General features: G+C 38.7%; 1 protein-coding gene across 1 annotated transcript in view; it reads right to left on the bottom strand.

The window, feature by feature from the left end:
* The window catches only part of LOC128700389 (uncharacterized), a 109881-nt gene extending 91075 nt beyond the window's left edge, over positions 1–18806 (bottom strand). The window contains exon 1 of the mRNA XM_070100068.1: positions 18651–18806. The gene's annotated coding sequence lies outside the window, so the exon portion shown is untranslated. The remainder of the gene's footprint in view (positions 1–18650) is intronic.
* Positions 18807–19507: the final 701 nt, after the last annotated feature.

The following is a 19507-nucleotide window of genomic DNA, read 5'->3' as shown; positions in this document are numbered from 1 at the left end:
CAAGAGAGTTTAGTGCTCACCAGGAGGGGGACTGATTACTTATCTTCCCTTGTTTACTGTATATATTTCTGTTATGTCCATGTACTGTATTGATAAAGTCACTGTATGGTGAAACGTCTACAAGCTGCTCAGATGTTGCACATGTGTCTGATTAATCACCAAGAGCACTGAAATTACACTCTTGGAAAGAGCTAAGTGAGAGTAGTTATGACTGAAGTGTACAAGTAGAAGGCAGGAATATATCGAAGGCAGATGGTGCAGTAAGCAAATTAATTGGGACAAGAGTAAATTTTGTAAGTATCTCATATGTCTTAGTCTCCTGCTTAGTTTATTTAGTTTGATTTTTTTTCTTTTCAGAAGAGTTTGCTACCGACTTCTGGCAACCATCCACCTGTGGTGTTAACCTGCGACTCTTGTCAGTGCTACAACAGCTCTGTTGTCCTGTAAGGATATTCCTGCAGTGGGTGAATGTGGTTCCCCCAAATTCTTCCCTTCAGCTCATGATTACTGTTGAAATTCATAATGGATGTTACACCTAGGAAGCGTGCAAATAGAAAACATATGCTGATTTGAGTATCAGACAGATCGCCGTAAATCTGAACCTAGTAAAGTCAACTGTTGGTCGGATTCTGAAGAGGGCTGACGACATTCGTGATTGTGGAGTGCTGCGTCGAGGAAGATGTGGAAGAAAACTCAAGACAACACCTCACGATGACAAAGTTGTCATAATGAATAGTGTGAAGGATCCCAAGAAAACCAGCAAAGATCTACAGAGAGATTAGGCTTCAGCTGGCGTAAATGTTGATTCTTCAACTGTTCGACGAAGACTCCTTGAAGTCGGCAGAACTGCCAACTTCAAGTACTGACTACTGCTATGAAGAAAACAACGGCTACGGTGGGCACTCGATCATAAGAAAAGGACGACAGATGAATGGAGAAAAGTTATATTTTCAGATGAGGTGCATTTTGAAGTACATGGGTACAGATCAGTGGTAGTGAGACGGAGCACGACAAAGAACTTGCCAAAATGTGCTCACCATTGGTCGATTCTATGCTAAAGCGTGTAGCAATACTTTTAAAAAGCACTTGATACGAGATTCAGCGAGACAAAACGAAATTCAGAGAGACTTGACGAGGCTCAGCGAGACAAGACGAGATTCAACGAGACAAGAAATTCAGAGCTACACGAGATCTCGCCAAATAAGACTATTTTAGGCTGAGAGACTGATCACCTCTTCATGTCTTATAACCGTTAATATTCAGTAATGGACTGATAAAGTCGCTGCTGGGCGAAACGTCACTTCAACAAGATACCCAAATGCTGCACCTCGGTCTTATTTATCTACTTGTAGGTATTGTAAACCAAATATTAATATGAAATTCACTTTAGATATCATTATTATACTCTCGGCACCCGTATGAGTGGGCAACAATGACTCCATACCCATCCTGTGGATGGTAGTGACCCCATACCCATCCTCTGAATGGTTGTCACCCCATACTCATCCTGTGAGTAAAAGTCTAAGAATTACAGAACCACATAATGGGTTCAAGAAATAGGAGGCCTCAACATTTCTGTTTCTTAAGCAGCTTACAGAACAGACGGCCTGAGTTATCTAAAGAGATATTTAAAATAGGCAAAGTCACAGCACTGTCTTCCAGAGTGATAATATGTAAGTGTAGAGTAAATAATTATCTCTACTGACTCCAAATTAACCTGTTGGAAAGTTGTAATTCCGTTGATAAGTGTGAAAAGTAGATGTGACGTTCGTAGGAAGGAAAGGGAAGAAATGTGAGTAGGGAGGGAGAGAAAGGACTGAAGGAAGGGAAGGAGGGAAGGGGCACTGTAACGGCTGAGATAGTCTACGTATCTATCTTAAAGTACACTAATTAGCTTAAGTCTTACCGTGTGTGTGTGTGTGTGTGTGTGTGTGGAGAGAGGGAGAGGGAGAGAGAGAGAGAGAGAGAGAGAGAGAGAGAGAGAGAGAGAGAGAGAGAGAGAGAGAGAGAGAGAGAGAGAGAGAGAGAGAGAGAGAGAGAGAGAGATAATGATACGTTTGTACACACTGTGAAGTGTTTGTTGTTGTTCTCACTCACTGATACTCTTTACCAGAATTGTTTTTCTTACTGAATTAATGATTTCCATTAAGAGGGCATCTGTGGAACTGCTGTCATCTCACTTTACATTATTATTACTATTAATAATAATAATAATAATATTATTATTATTATTGTTATAACGCTACGGGCCAATGCAAAGTCCAACATTTTTTATTCCAATTCTTCACGTATGACATTTATTTAACCTTAAGTTTATTCTAAGTCTTTCAAATAATTTGAAATTATATCTATTCCTGAGAGTGATGTTCTAGGTCTAATTACGGTGACGCGCTTAACCCGGAAGGGTCATTCAATGTCTGGGGAATGGGAGACAAGTCAGGTTTGTCTCACGGAGGTCAAGGCTGCAGTCATCTGTTTTTCCACAACAGAGTTCGGTTAAATAGGGATCGATACGGTGTAAGTTGTCAGCAGCTCTATAAACCACAACAAGAAGTTCGGTTAAATAGTGCTCGTTACGGTGTAAGTTGCCAGTATCCCTATAAACCACAACAAGAAGTTCGGTTCAATAGTGCTCGATACGGTGTAAGTTGCCAGTAGCCCTATAAACCACAACAAGAAAATGGTTCGATTAAATAAGGCTCGATACGGTGTAAGTTGCCAGTAGCCCTATAAATCACAAGATAAGATTTCGTTCGGATTTTTAACCCCGGAGGGTTAGCCACCCAGGATAACCCAAGAAAGTCAGTGCGTCATCGAGGACTGTCTAACTTATTTCCATTGGGGTCCTTAATCTTGTCCCCCAGGATGCGACCCACACCAGTCGACTAACACCCAGGTACCTATTTGCTGCTAGGTGAACAGGACACCAGGTGTAAGGAAACGTGTCGAAATATTTCCACCCGCCGGGAATCGAACCCGGGCCCTCCGTGTGTGAAGCGGGAGCTTTAGCCACCAGGCCACCGGGCCACAAGAAGAAGTTAGCCTAAATAGGGCTCGATACGGTGTATGTTGCCAGTGATTCTACAAACCACAACAAGAAGTTCGGTTAAATCCAGCGATAAATCCGACTGAAGGCGTCTTCAGAAACGCCTAGTATTAGCTAGTGGATCTACATGTTGAGCTTCTGAGAGAGAGAGAGAGAGAGAGAGAGAGAGAGAGAGAGAGAGAGAGAGAGAGAGAGAGAGAGAGAGAGAGAGAGAGAGAGAGATGGGTAAAGTGCAAGTGCATGACAAACAAACAAACGAGTTAATAAGATAGCGCACTAACAAACATATCGCGTAACATATTGGACAAGGTTGCCGAGGGGTATAATAACTCTATTTTTATATCGTTGCTGAGTACACACACGAGTAATTATAAAGAAATATTTGAATTGGTGGAGGTGGGAGGAAGAGGAGGAAGATGAGGAGGAGGAAGAGGAGGAGGAGGAGGAGGAGGAGGAGGAGGAGGAGGAGGAGGAGGAGGAGGAGGAGGAGGAGGAGGAGGAGGAGGAGGAGGAGGAAGAGGAGGAGGAGGAGGAGGAGGAGGAGGAGGAGGAGGAGGAAAAAAAGTAGATGAGAGGGGTTCTTAAGGAGTAGGAGAGTAAGGATAGGAAGGAAGAGGAACGGGATGAGGAAGAAGAGAGGGGAAGATGGAGATGGAGAAGAGGTGGATGAGATCCTCAGGAAGGACGAAAATGGGGAAGTGTAAATAAATATAAGAAGAAAAGCAGGAGGGAGGAACAAAGATTAGAAACATGAGTGGTGGAGTGGAAAGATATGGAGGATGGGGAGGTGAAGGAGGAAGAGAATAAACGCAAGATAAATTTACAAATATTGTATTGTATATAGAAATACAGGCCGATTTAGCCTCATAGTTGATCAGGCCCTGATCCACCAGGCCTCCTCATGGACCGGGCCGCGGTAGCGTTGGTCCCCGGAATGCCCTCCAGGTAGACTCCAGGTAGTACCCAGTTCATAGGCCTTCGTGTATCCATATGTTCTAGCGGTACCCTCCAGAGGACGGATATAATAGAGATTTCTTTATAAAAACTCTATTTTTTCCTGTGTATGGGATGGTTCCTCCTGAGAGACGGTAATTCTCAAGTGACAGTAACTGCAGCTCTGCTGGAAGGAAATCTTTGAAGTTGTCGTAGCTGATGAACCTTTGATGGTGTCCCGTAGCTCGACTGCTAATGTACTCAGATCACACAGAGGTCCGGGGGTCAATCCCCGGTACGGCTGGAAAACATTAGGACGTGTTTCCATAAGACACCTGATGTCCATATTCACCCGTCAGTAAAATGGGTACCTGGGTGTTAGTCGACTGGTGTGGGTCGCATACTGGGACAAAATTGACTTAATTTGCCCGAAATACTCTGTATTACAAGATATTTTCTCTATAACAGTATGTCGTCGATGTCAGCTTGGCGTGTATACCTTGTACATGTACTTGTAAAAAACACATATTATTATTATTATTATTATTGTTATTATTATGGAATATTTGACGATAGCCTGCTTGCCCTACTGAAGTCTCCCAGCTCAGGATGACACTACTGAAGTCCCCCAGATTAGGCTGACACTACCAAAGTCTGTCAGCTTAGGCTGACACTACTGAAGTCCTCCAGCTGACACTACTGAAGTCCTCCAGCTGACACTACTGAAGTCCTCCAGCTGACACTACTGAAGTCTCCCAGCTCAGGCTGACATTACTGAAGTTTCCCAGCTCAGGTTGACACTATTGACGTCTCCCAGCTCAGGCTGACACATTTTAACATTATGTATGAATCTATCACGCGTAATGGAATATGACAGCCAAACATAGCTAGTTTTTGTTCCCACTGTGTAATTGTTATGCGGAATGTTTCAAATTTATTAAAAAACAAAGTTCTCGGAGTGTGGGAACACACCAAAAAAAAAAATGGGTAAATAAGACACTCGTACAACATGTGTCTCATTTGCCCATCTGTCGATTTGCTAAACCATTTATTCAAAAAATAATAATAAATAAACTGTTTAAAGGATACAAAAAAAAAAAAAAATGTTCCTCTTTACACGAGGAATGAGTTTTCAAGATCTGCAACATTCTCTCTCATCTTTTTCTCCCTTACGTAGTTCAAACATCCTATTCCCTCGCCTCCCGCTTCGATCATATTCTAATTGCATTCTTTCATAGCCCACTTAACCCCGAAATACTCTGTAAATAAACACGACATTTATACACGGAACAGCTGCAACCTATCAAATGTATAACATCAATAAAACTTCAAAGTCATTACTATCCTCTCTCGTCCGGGTTTCATTACCCATAATTCCTCTCGCCATTCAGTCTCTTTTGTTGGGAAGATAAACAAACTATTAGGCTGGCTATCAAATATCGCCGTCCAGTATCGCGGCCATCATTAATAATCCTCAATCTATAAGAGTGTCTTGTTTTAGTGGGCAGTGAGGAGGTGTTATCATTGGCGAGACTATCACTCTATCACTTGGGGCAGCATGACAGCCGCTACACAGAGCACCCTTCACTACCCTTGATGTGCTTTTGTTACCTTTTATATGACTGGATTCCTTTCTCGCCTCACAGAGGATCCTTCACTACTCTTTGATGTGCTTTTGTTACCCTTCATATTGCTGGATTCCTCCTTCGCTGCTCCACCTCATTTGGTACAATTTTCAAATCATTGCGGCTAGACATTTTTCTCAATATCTTTCTCCAATATCTTTCTCAATATCTTTCCATCCACAGGCGATGAGGGCTGTGATCCATTATGTTATCCGGTATAATTTCACGCCAGTCTCTGTCAGTAGTCGCTGGTTTAAAGCACCGGAGGGGATATTCCACCGACTGGCTATTCCGCAAGATGGGTGCAGAGGTTATGTTTACTGTAGCCGTAACTCAGGGTGGGATGTTTACACTTGACGCGTCACCACTGGCCCGGAGTGCCCCTGATAACCCGACAGCTCACCACCAACACCCCTCTCACCTCTTCCCCTCTTCACTCTTATTCTCCTCTCCTTCCCTTCTCTACGTCTTCAATTGGCCTCCTCACTCATGTTATTGGCCTCCGTATCACGCATGTTTATTTTCTTGTTCTAGTGCTTCCTCCTCGTGCTGTTGAACTTTGTCTCCGAGTTTTTGGTTATCATATATTATCTCTTGCTTCACTCGTTATCGTTGTCTGTACTTACGTTATTTATCCTCTCATTATTCATGCTGTATGACCCTTGTAGGTTTAGTGAGTTCACTGATTACTATAGCAACAACATACTACTACTACTACTACTACTACTACTACTACTAATAATAATAATAATAATAATAATAATAATCACGCCGTCAAGCTTCTTGATTACGTCATTAGTTTCGTGTTTTTGCAATTCTGCTAATTATTCACTTTAGTTATCTTGAAAAATGAGGTCAAAATCGTGGCACTTTGCATTTTGACACAAGTCACGATTAGCTAAATCAGTCATTGAAAGTTGTCGACGCACGAAACCATCAGAATTATTCTTGGTTATCCTACAACTACCAAGGTTCTTAATATGAGGAAGGAGCTTGATGTTGCTGGTATCAGTGATACGATTGTTGAGATTAAGACTACTTAATATGAGAATGTTAAGAAATGAACCAGACACTGTCAGTACAAATCTTACTAATGTCTAGCAGTAAATAAACACAGATCTAAATGGGTTGTGAAAACATGCAATTATATTAAGTTTTATAACTTATATGAACTGTATCACAGTAGACACCAAAAGTATTTCACTTGTCCATGGAAGCTGTATTCGTTTAATGTCACATATAACCCCTCCCCTCTCCCCCAAGGAGTTTATTGTTAGAAATCCCTTAAATTACTTGGCAAGATAAGTCTAGAAGAAATTTCTGGCTTAACTGTAAGTAATAATATATCAAAAATTATATACACTGATGGAGCTATGCATGAGTCTACTGGCAGGGCTGATCTGCTCTGGTTGTCACCTCCCTATAGCAACCATGTTAACATGAACTCAGCATAAGAATTAACAAATGTGTGTCTACATCGCAAACTGAATTATCATCCTAACGGCATTAAAGGTAACTCATGACACCGAGCTTGACTCTGATTATTAACTTATTTTTTTGTCATCAATGAAGGCATTTGATTTAAATAATGACTCTAACAATATGCTTACTGGAGAAGCCAGGTATAGATATTAAAAGAAATCAGAGAAAGGGGAATTAATACAGTTCTTACGGATTCCATCACACAGTTGATCAAGTAGTCAAAGAAAGTACCCTAAAAGAAAATTTAAAACATAACTTTGGTATAATTCTGTCTAGCATTGGGAATAATATTAGAAATGAATAATGAATCTGATTATCATAAGAATGCAGTTAGAAGCCTGAGTAGATCTATCACTCACTATGATAACATGAACATAGATACGCACATTTACGGTGCAACTTGCAATATGAACAGACGGAATGATGTAGTAGCCAGGCATAGGCTTGGTTATAAGTACTTCTGGCAGTCTGGCAGATACATAGATGATGATCAAACTAAATGCAAAGTATGTGGTCAGCCTTATGGTCACTTTATATATATATATATATATATATATATATATATATATATATATATATATATATATATATATATATATATATATATATATATATATATATATATATATATATATATATATATATATATATATATATATATATATATATATATATATATATATATATATATATATATATATATATTAATGAAAATAAGATAAATATTAAGCAAGTATCCTTACTTTGCTTGCAACAATTAAAGTTGTAAATAACAAATTGTAAAAAAGAGTTCAGATGTACTCCTGTTAACTCTTTTGTGGCCTAGTTTCTAGGCCTCTTGTGCATCCACAAACTCTTGCACTACCATCCACAGGATGGATATGGTGTGCACAATAAACCAGCAACTTTGACGACAAAATCTAAAAACATGTACAAGTGCACACACACTCGGCCCCTGTAACCACATATGAGTACACACACACTCACACACACACACACATACACACACACACACACACACACACACACACATATACACATACACACATACACACACACACACACACACACACAGGGAGCAGGAAGAGAGAAGACCTAGTAGCGGTCAGTGAATTGGAGGGCCCAGGAGCTATGACTCGACCCCTGCAACCACAAACAGGTGAGTATAAGTAGGTGAGCATACACTCTCATTGCCTGTCATAATGAGTTATTGCTGGCATGATGGCGTAATTATCATTGTTTAATAGGTAACTAGTGTTTGAGATGCCGCTATATATCTCGTTGAATGTTTACCATTTTTAATACATTCCTGTTCAAGAATGTAGTACTAATATTCTTCAGATTATATGAAAAATTATATTAGCTGTTATTTGCCAACCGTCACAAATGTTGACATTCTCCTTAAATTATCTTCATATGCTTCTGTTTTGGCGGATAAAAAAAAGGCGTTAGCTGTTGATAGTCGTCTAGTTGAAGTTACGGGCGCTGAATTCCTCTCCAGCGCCTGCGAGCACTGCATGCGGGGCGTCAGCATCGCTGTTGGTGCAGCGGTGAATGATTTTTCACGCCTCCACCGATAATATTATTGACGCTGCAGGGCGGGTGTTTAGGCCCCTTGTTGATAACATTGTTGACACAGTTGTAGTGAGACTAACTCATTTTGCACTAGCAGATGTTGCTATTAATGGTCACTTGCACACTTGTTGATACTAAGGCGATCATGCAGAGGTTTTCTGAAGAGTATTTACCTAACTACTGATTAAGATAACTAAAGACCTGGGTGCTTGTGCATATAGATCACTTTTGACGAGTGGCTAAATTTATAGGCGACTATAGACATGACTGGAAATACTAGTGACTATAGACATGAATGAGAGCATATACTGGTGACTATTGACATGAATAGAAACATGTATAGGTAACTATAGACATGAATAGAAACATACATAGGCGACTAAAGACATGAATATATACATATATAGGTGACCAGACATGAACAGAAACATGGCTGGAAATAGTGACCATAGACATGAGTGGGAACATATATTAATGACTATAGACATAAGTGGGAACAATACCGGTGACTACAGATATGAGTGGGAACATGCACTGGTGAATATAGACTTGAGTGGGAACACATACAGATGACTATAGACATGAACAGAAACACATCTAAATAACTATAGACATGGCTGGAAACTAATTATAGACCTGAATGGGGTTATATATTGGTGACCATAGACATGAGTGGCTACAAACACACACACACACACCTATCGGTAAATAACGTAGTATATATTGAGACAAATTTTTCTTTACAAATGCTGAGAGAGATGTACACCTTACGGTGTATATATACTAATACACACCTACTGGTGTTATTTACACTGATATCCACGTCTTGGTATTATATACAATAAGAGATACACACCTTTGGGTGTATATACACTGAGGTACATACCGCTCGTATATACACTTAGATACAAATCACTTTGTGTATATACACTAAGGTATACACTACTCGGTGTATATACAGAGATACATACCTCGCTGAATATACACTGAATGGTAAGTATCGTTTGTACACATACACACACCTTGCGTTGTCATCTTATGACTTAGGCACTGAGATGTACTTCTAGATCTATAAACACACTAGGAGTATATACACTGAGATACACACCTCTCGGTGTATATATATACATATATACATACCCCGAGGTATATATACACATATATATATTTCTCGGTATATATATATATATATATATATATATATATATATATATATATATATATATATATCCAGATACATATCTCTGGATGTGTATCCACTTGTATGCATATACACTGGAGACTGATATGCGCTGCGCTTGACGTGGCTCACACCAGTACAACAACATTCAACATTTACATAAGTGAGGTTCACACTCGGTTATCAAAATTATTATTATTTAGTATATAATGAAATTATATAAGATATAGTTAAGATTAAATAGAGAAACAGTAAGACATAATAAATCAGCCTAGCTAAAAAAAATGACTTAGGAATTTTAATTATTTACAAAATAATAATAATAATAATAATAATAATAATAATAATTATGATGTATGCATCTCAGTGACTATATGAATATACTTTAATTTCTACTGGGTGGTTGATTATTTTTTTAAAGCCTATCAGAGACATAAATCTCTCAGTGTAACAGGGATTTATGTGAACGGAGCCTTCAAAAAATTGTGCCCGACAACTAGGGTCCAGCAAAAAATTTTCAAAATTTTAATCTATATATTTAATCTATATATTTCCTTATGTAGTTTAGGTTAGGTAAAATTCGTCAGGATACATAACAACTGCTTCCTGGTTTTGTAGATTTTTGTACAGCATAAATATTTATCTCAACATTCCAAAATCATTAACGTACACCTTACTATTTTCAAGGCAAACAGTACCGTACCCTCTTAGTACTTTGAAACGGAAGGCCTCGGTCAGATGACCAAAAGCTCCAGCTGTGGGTCATCATATGACTATTACCCGCGTCAGGAAAACACTTGTCCTGTTTCCTGACAAATCTTACCTAACCTAACCTTGGAACAACAATATCGACGACGGCAACATCAAATATACACAATATACCTAAATCCAAGATTGTAAAATGCTATCCAACTCCCAAGAAAACTCTGTTTATATTTAAGTTACCCTACGTGATAAACGTTCAACATAATCTTTAAAGACGACCTGCAGCCTCATTGCTATACAAGCTATGATATGTCTCAGTGTTTTAGCAATCAAGATACCCAAGTGTGGCACATGTGTCTCATCATCATCCATTCACTTGATATTTGTGTACCTTCAGTGTAATGCTCATTCTCTATGCTAAATAAATAATGATGTCTACAGTTGTTTCTCAAAGATCAATCTGTATCTCTCCCGTCCCTCGTTAACTACAGTAATTTTACTATTATTATTATTATTATTATTATTATTATTATTATTATTATTATTATTACATAGATAACCCAAACATAGGAGAAAGAAACTTACGACGTTTCTGTCCTACTTGTACTATTATCTAGTGGGACCGAAACGTCGTTATAAGTTTCTCCTGTGTGGGTTATTTGTGCATTGTTCCAGTGATGGTACTGTGCCTTTTTATTCTTTATTAATATGTTTATTATACTAATATATGTATTTACACTACTGATTACGTTACTTCTTGCTGCCTGCACTAATATGTTAATACAATTTTTGCAAATTTAACACAGGGTATATATATATATATATATATATATATATATATATATATATATATATATATATATATAATATATGCCGAGAGGTATATTTCTCTCAGGGTATATACGACGAGAGTGTTGTAATCCCTATGTTAAGGATAAAAGGAGTCTTGTCTGGTGATGAATAGGTTACAGTGAAGCCTTAATGACCCTGGTGTAGCTGGTAGACTGTAAACCTCATTTATTGCAGCAAGTGCAAATTCTAGTTTACATATCTGCACCACCACCTATATATACCACTAGCACCCACTGACACCACTAACAATCCCACCTACAGTATATAGACCATCAACACTCATGCACCATCTTGCACATGAATGGTATATAATACCGACAAGATGAATTAAGAAACATGTGCAACATCTGGATATCTATTTGTAGACGTTTCGCCATCCAGTGACTATCAATACAAACAAGGACATAATGTGAAGAATGTAGAACTAGTATATACAAAAGATGGGGTAATCAGTCCCTTAGTCCTGGAGTTGGTGATGAGTACCAGGACTCCTCACTAACTACAAGGCTGAGGGACGGATTACCTCACCTTTTGCATATAGTTCTACATTCTTCACATTATGTCCTTGTATTTTATTGATAAAGCCACCGGATGGCGAAACGTCTACAAATAAAAATACCCAGATGTTGCACGTGTCTAATTCTTCACTTTTGCACCACCTTCGCGGCTCCGTGGCCACACAGAACACTCATTAAAACTCCAAACATCAACTGAAGAAGGCTAATAATGAGGTGGTTGATGGTCCTCGGGTCACTCACCATGAAAGTGCCATAAACCCACACAGCTCACAGATAACACAATAGTCAGCCCTTGTGACACGCATCTCTACTCACAGATAACACCACAGTCACTCTCTGTGATGCTTATCTCTCCTTATCTACTGATGGTGGCCTCTCACGCTCTTATGTTAATTATTATTATTGCTTGTGGTGCAATTACTGATAGTAGTGTTTATAACACCAAGTCTGGCTATTATGTTAATGAGAACTTCGTGACTATAAGAAAATCATATGTGTTTTTAGTGACGTCGGCCAAATACTTTTTTTTTTTTAAGTGTTCACTTTTATAACATTTTTCATTATTTATTTTATACGTGTGTGGTTATTACTCGGTTTATTTAATATTTTATGTGTTTTTATATAATATCCAGAAGTCAAGGCAAAGTTCATTGCAAAAAAATAGTCATAAATTTTGATGTAAGAGTCGCACAGTCTTACAAGATATGTTGACTGTTAATGGTATACAGATTAATATTCATAATTTATGTCACAGCCAGGCGCCCCAACAATATATATATATATATATATATATATATATATATATATATATATATATATATATATATATATATATATATATATATATATATATATATATATATATATATATATATATATATATATAAATATATATATATATATATATATATATATATATATATATATATATATATATATGTATGTATATGTATGTATATAATGTATATATATATAATATATATATATGTATATATTTATTTATATATGTTCAGATTGAAACTTATGGCATAAAAATGCTTTCACTCTGCTTATTCAGTAGATAAAACCCTTTTTTTAGGTCTAACTCGCCAGTTTGGCTTATATATTAGATATAATGATATATAAGAGCAGAGGGAACTAATCTCATCATAGTAAACACATGCTTCTCTCTCTCTCTCTCTTTATTTTGTATTACTAAAACTGATACACCAGAGAGTAGCTCCTCTGACATATGCGTCAGCTTACAAGGCTAGAGTAAGAGCTGTGTTCACCTAGCACAACCAACATATAGGATGGTTTTCCTGTCATGTTCCATCAGACAGGAGTTTTTCTGTCATATTCCATCTGATGGGGTGGTTATCCTGTCGTATCTTATCACACAGGGTGGTTATCCTTCCATGCTCCTTCAAACAGGATGGTTATCCTGTCATGCTCCATCACACAGAATGGTTATAATGTCATACTCCATCAAGTAGGAAGGGTTTCAAATCATATTCCATCATACAGAAGGGTTATCCTGTCATACTCCATCACACAGGATGGTTATGTTGTTACACTCCTCTCGTACAAGATAGGTTTACAGTCGATTAATAAAGTGAGTCAGTCGGTGGTGTGAGACATGAGTAAGGTGATAAGGATATCATCAACCACACACACACACAATTATATATATATATATATATATATATATATATATATATATATATATATATATATATATATATATATATATATATATATATATATATATATATATATATATATATATATATATATATATATATATATATATATATATATATATATATATATATATATATTGTTGCCTGAATTCAAGGATATTTAAAACTCAATAATAATATTTACAATTATCTTGCCTCTTGAGAGGTGATCGAGTTTCTCACGTGCTTAACAGTGAAACCGTAAAATGGAAATGCTGGCTTATATTTCGACAGCTGCAAACTGAGGTACTTTCAAACTCAATCTCTTGTTTACATTATTGAACTTCATATATTTTATATTAGCCAAAATTAGGCACAACAGCAGTGTGCTGCGGCCCCGCTCTATATAACAGTTATATTGCAGGAACAGAGTTTCCCTCGTAGTGTTAGAGCACATAGGATGAGTTTGGTGCACGAGGTGATGAAATTGGTCAGCATGAGCTGAGAAGCTTCAGTAGAGTGATAAGGATATCAAGTATTTCATTACGATTCGGTTGTTCCGGAATTCAAAGGTTTCCTTGTCGTAGAACTGCATTTACTGTTGGGAGTCACCAACCCGCAAGATGGTCCTTCCCATGCGAAGGAAAAACTGTTATTACCGAAGATTTCATCAAAGAGGGAGAATATATATATATATATATATATATATATATATATATATATATATATATATATATATATATATATATATATATATATATATATATATATATATATATATATATATATTATATATATATATATTTATTTATTTTATTTTATCACACTGGCCGATTCCCACCAAGGCAGGGTGGCCCGAAAAAGAAAAACTTTCACCATCATTCACTCCATCACTGTCTTGCCAGAAGGGAGCTTTACACTACAGTTTTTAAACTGCAACATTAACACCCCTCCTTCAGAGTGCAGGCACTGTACTTCCCATCTCCAGGACTCAAGTCCGGCCTGCCGGTTTCCCTGAATCCCTTCATAAATGTTACTTTGCTCACACTCCAACAGCACGTCAAGTATTAAAAACCATTTGTCTCCATTCACTCCTATCAAACACGCTCACGCATGCCTGCTGGAAGTCCAAGCCCCTCGCACACAAAACCTCCTTTACCCCCTCCCTCCAACCTTTCATAGGCCGACCCCTACCCCGCCTTCCTTCCACTACAGACTGATACACTCTTGAAGTCACTCTGTTTCGCTCCATTCTCTCTACATGTCCGAACCACCTCAACAACCCTTCCTCAGCCCTCTGGACAACAGTTTTGGTAATCCCGCACCTCCTCCTAACTTCCAAACTACGAATTCTCTGCATTATATTCACACCACACATTGCCCTCAGACATGACATCTCCACTACCTCCAGCCTTCTCCTCCCTGCAACATTCATCACCCATGCTTCACACCCATATAAGAGCGTTGGTAAAACTATACTCTCATACATTCCCCTCTTTGCCTCCAAGGACAAAGTTCTTTGTCTCCACAGACTCCTAAGTGTACAACTCACTCTTCTCCCCTCATCAATTCTATGATTCACCTCATCTTTCATAGACCCATCCGCTGACACGTCCACTCCCAAATATCTGAATACATTCACCTCCTCCATACTCTCTCCCTCCAATCTGATATTCAATCTTTCATCACCTAATCTTTTTGTTATCCTCATAACCTTACTCTTTCCTGTATTCACCTTTAATTTTCTTCTTTTGCACACCCTACCAAATTCATCCACCAATCTCTGCAACTTCTCTTCAGAATCTCCCAAGAGCACAGTGTCATCAGCAAAGAGCAGCTGTGACAAATCCCACTTTGTGTGTGATTCTTTATCTTTTAACTCCACGCCTCTTGCCAAGACCCTCGCATTTACTTCTCTTACAACCCCATCTATAAATATATTAAACAACCACGGTGACATCACACATCCTTGTCTAAGGCCTACTTTTACTGGGAAATAATTTCCCTCTTTCCTACATACTCTAACTTGAGCCTCACTATCCTCGTAAAAACTCTTCACTGCTTTCAGTAACCTACCTCCTACACCATACACTTGCAACATCTGCCACATTGCCCCCCTATCCACCCTGTCATACGCCTTTTCCAAATCCATAAATGCCACAAAGACTTCTTTAGCTTTATCTAAATACTGTTCACTTATATGTTTCACTGTAAACACCTGGTCCACACATCCCCTACCTTTCCTAAAGCCTCCTTGTTCATCTGCTATCCTATTCTCCGTCTTACTCTTAATTCTTTCAATAATAACTCTACCATACACTTTACCAGGTATACTCAGCAGACTTATCCCCCTATAATTTTTGCACTTTCTTTTATCCCCTTTGCCTTTATACAAAGGAACTATGCATGCTCTCTGCCAATCCCTATGTACCTTACCCTCTTCCATACATTTATTAAATAATTGCACCAACCACTCCAAAACTATATCCCCGCCTGCTTTTAACATTTCTATCTTTATCCCATCAATCCCGGCTGCCTTACCCCCTTTCATTTTACCTACTGCCTCACGAACTTCCCCCACACTCACAACTGGCTCTTCCTCACTCCTACAAGATGTTATTCCTCCTTGTCCTATACACGAAATCACAGCTTCCCTATCTTCATCAACATTTAACAATTCCTCAAAATATTCCCTCCATCTTCCCAATACCTCTAACTCTCCATTTAATAACTCTCCTCTCCTATTTTTAACTGACAAATCCATTTGTTCTCTAGGCTTTCTTAACTTGTTAATCTCACTCCAAAACTTTTTCTTATTTTCAACAAAATTTGTTGATAACATCTCACCCACTCTCTCATTTGCTCTCTTTTTACATTGCTTCACCACTCTCTTAACCTCTCTCTTTTTCTCCATATACTCTTCCCTCCTTGCATCACTTCTACTTTGTAAAAACTTCTCATATGCTAACTTTTTCTCCCTTACTACTCTCTTTACATCATCATTCCACCAATCGCTCCTCTTCCCTCCCGCACCCACTTTCCTGTAACCACAAACTTCTGCTGAACACTCTAACACTACATTTTTAAACCTACCCCATACCTCTTCGACCCCATTGCCTATGCTCTCATTAGCCCATCTATCCTCCAATAGCTGTTTATATCTTACCCTAACTGCCTCCTCTTTTAGTTTATAAACCTTCACCTCTCTCTTCCCTGATGCTTCTATTCTCCTTGTATCCCATCTATATATATATATATATATATATATATATATATATATATATATATATATATATATATATATATATATATATATATATATATATATATCCCATATATATATATTTTTTATGATTATTATCACACTGGCCGATTCCCACCAAGGCAGGGTGGCCCGAAAAAGAAAAACTTCCACCACCATTCACTCCATCACTGTCTTGCCAGAAGGGTGCTTTACACTACAGTTTTTAAACTGTAACATTAACACCCCTCCTTCAGAGTGCAGGCACTGTACTTCCCATCTCCAGGACTCAAGTCCGGCCTGCCGGTTTCCCTGAGCCCCTTCATAAATGTTACTTTGCTCACACTCCAACAGCACGTCAAGTATTAAAAACCATTTGTCTCCATTCACTCCTATCAAACACGCTCACGCATGCCTGCTGGAAGTCCAAGCCCCTCGCACACAAAACCTCCTTTACCCCCTCCCTCCAACCTTTCCTAGGCCGACCCCTACCCCCTATATATATATATATATATATATATATATATATATATATATATATATATATATATATATATATATATATATATATATACGTATTAGTACACAATAAAATTATTTGGGTCACGCAGGGTTGTAAAATAAGAGGTGATCAAGTTTGAACCAAGAAAGTGGAAGAGGTTCTGGGAAAGTGGAGAAGGAATTCCAAGGAAGTAGAAGGTAGCATCAGCTCCATGGATCAAGAGCCCTTCATCAGCACCAAGGTACGCTGAAGGGTGTATCACAGGCAGCTTTCTCTTGGGGTCACATTCCTGTAGTTTACCGCTCTCATTTGTGGTAAATATTTCCTAGTGTTCCCGCGACGATTTTTTCGTAATTATCATTTATAGACCCATGTTGTTCCTGGTGTAAGTGTTGAGAAATATTCCAAGTGCATTTACAGTAGCTCTTATGATCTAATGTGTTGGGATCATGTCTCCTCTTATCAACCAATCAACCAAGGTAATTCATCTTAGTTATCTCGAAGAGCTATTGTGTGTGTGTGTGTGTGTGTGTGTGTGTGTGTGTGTGTGTGTGTGTGTGTGTGTGTGTGTGTGTGTGTGTGTGTGTGTGTGTGTGTGTGTGTGAGCGCGCGCGCGGGCGCGTCTGCGCTCGCTCTTACGTTAGTCTGAGACTGATCTTGGTGTGGGAGTTGGATGAGGTAAAGGTTAAGATGAAGAGGCTGGCAACGTGATAGATAATGAGAAAGTTAAGTATTACTGTGGTGTGATGGCCGCTGCCTGGCCTGAAGTGCCCTTGGACAGGTAAGTCTCTCTGTATTCCTCTATCTCTTTCTATCTCTATTTCCACTAGAATATTTGATTTCTCTTTGCTCTACTCATTTCTCTTTTTCCATTCACCCTCTCTACTTCTGAGATTTCATCACCGAAAGATTTATTATTAATAGATTCAGGTGGAAGCGCTAGGTAATTGCCTGGTAATTAGTAAGGGGACATTCAAATTTGATTCAAGGGTACCATAACTCTAATTCCTTGGCTCAAGAGCCCTTCAGCAGAATCAAAACACCCATTAAATGACCCTTCTATCAAGGAAAAGGAGTTTATAAACACAAACACATCTCATTAAAGTCATCAGAAGCGTCATGTGGGCGGACACAGCCACGCCTCCTGCCTCAGCCTCAATATTACTAACCAGATCAACCGAACAGCAGAAGAGAACCACTAAATGAAACAGGTAAAAAAGGGAGACAGAAAAAAGTGAAGTGCCGGTGCTGAGAAAAATAAAATTCATTCTGATGTAACGGTGAGACAGTAGCTGCCTGTGGGGGCGATCATGACTGACACAGCACGTACCTTGTGAAAAGGTTGCTGCCAACTGGACTCTCTCTCTCTCTTCGGATGCTCTTTAACAGGAATAGCAATATCTTATCTCCTCCCTAGTTACCCCGGGGCCCGTAAAGCACCCGGGCCCCGGTAACACCCGCGCCCCGCCGCTCTCACTATGATTTCAACCATAACATCAGCAAGACCTTACGGCTCCAGACTCGAAACAATTTCTTCCAGTCCATCCTCGTGCGGGTCAACATCTACAAATACCGTCGAGATTCGCCATTCTAGGTAGCGAGGTCTGACTCAAACCACACATTATCACTTCCACAGGCTAACGAGAGCCGCCGGAATGAAGCATCGCCTCTTGACTAATAAAATAAAGCACCGACAGACTATTGGCGGCCAACAGTCACGCCTTGTGCTGGAGTGTAACTGACCCGCTAGCTTCTCGCCCACACCACCAGATGGCACTGCTCCTCCTCACACAGTTATTGCTCACTTAAATATGTCTAATTTATGGTAGTACTACCGCAACAATTGGCGCATATTTAGTCAGCAATACACAGTTATATCTTTTTCACCTGGTATGAGTTGTAATTCTAGCTAGCTATAATCTTTTCCTTGAACGGATCTTCCTGGACTTCTTACTCATTTCTGCAAAATGCAAGCTCCTGACGATGTGGTTATTGCAACACGAAAGGCCTAGCGCTATCATTCAATCCTTCCCCCCCGTGGTTGTTTGGCATTTTGTTTCGCTTGTTCGCGGTTTTTTTGCTTAATATGAGAGTGTGATGGAGGTTTCCTTTATTCACAGCTTTAAAAATAGGTATAACAAAGCCCGAAAGGTCAGAGTCCAGGAGCTGCAGTTCAACAACTTCAAG

This window comes from Cherax quadricarinatus, chromosome 71, assembly GCF_038502225.1.
Source record: "Cherax quadricarinatus isolate ZL_2023a chromosome 71, ASM3850222v1, whole genome shotgun sequence".
Classification (NCBI taxonomy): Eukaryota; Metazoa; Arthropoda; class Malacostraca; order Decapoda; family Parastacidae; genus Cherax; species Cherax quadricarinatus.
The sequence above is the reverse complement of the archived record's forward strand: the minus strand, read 5'-3'. Positions and strand labels throughout refer to the sequence as shown.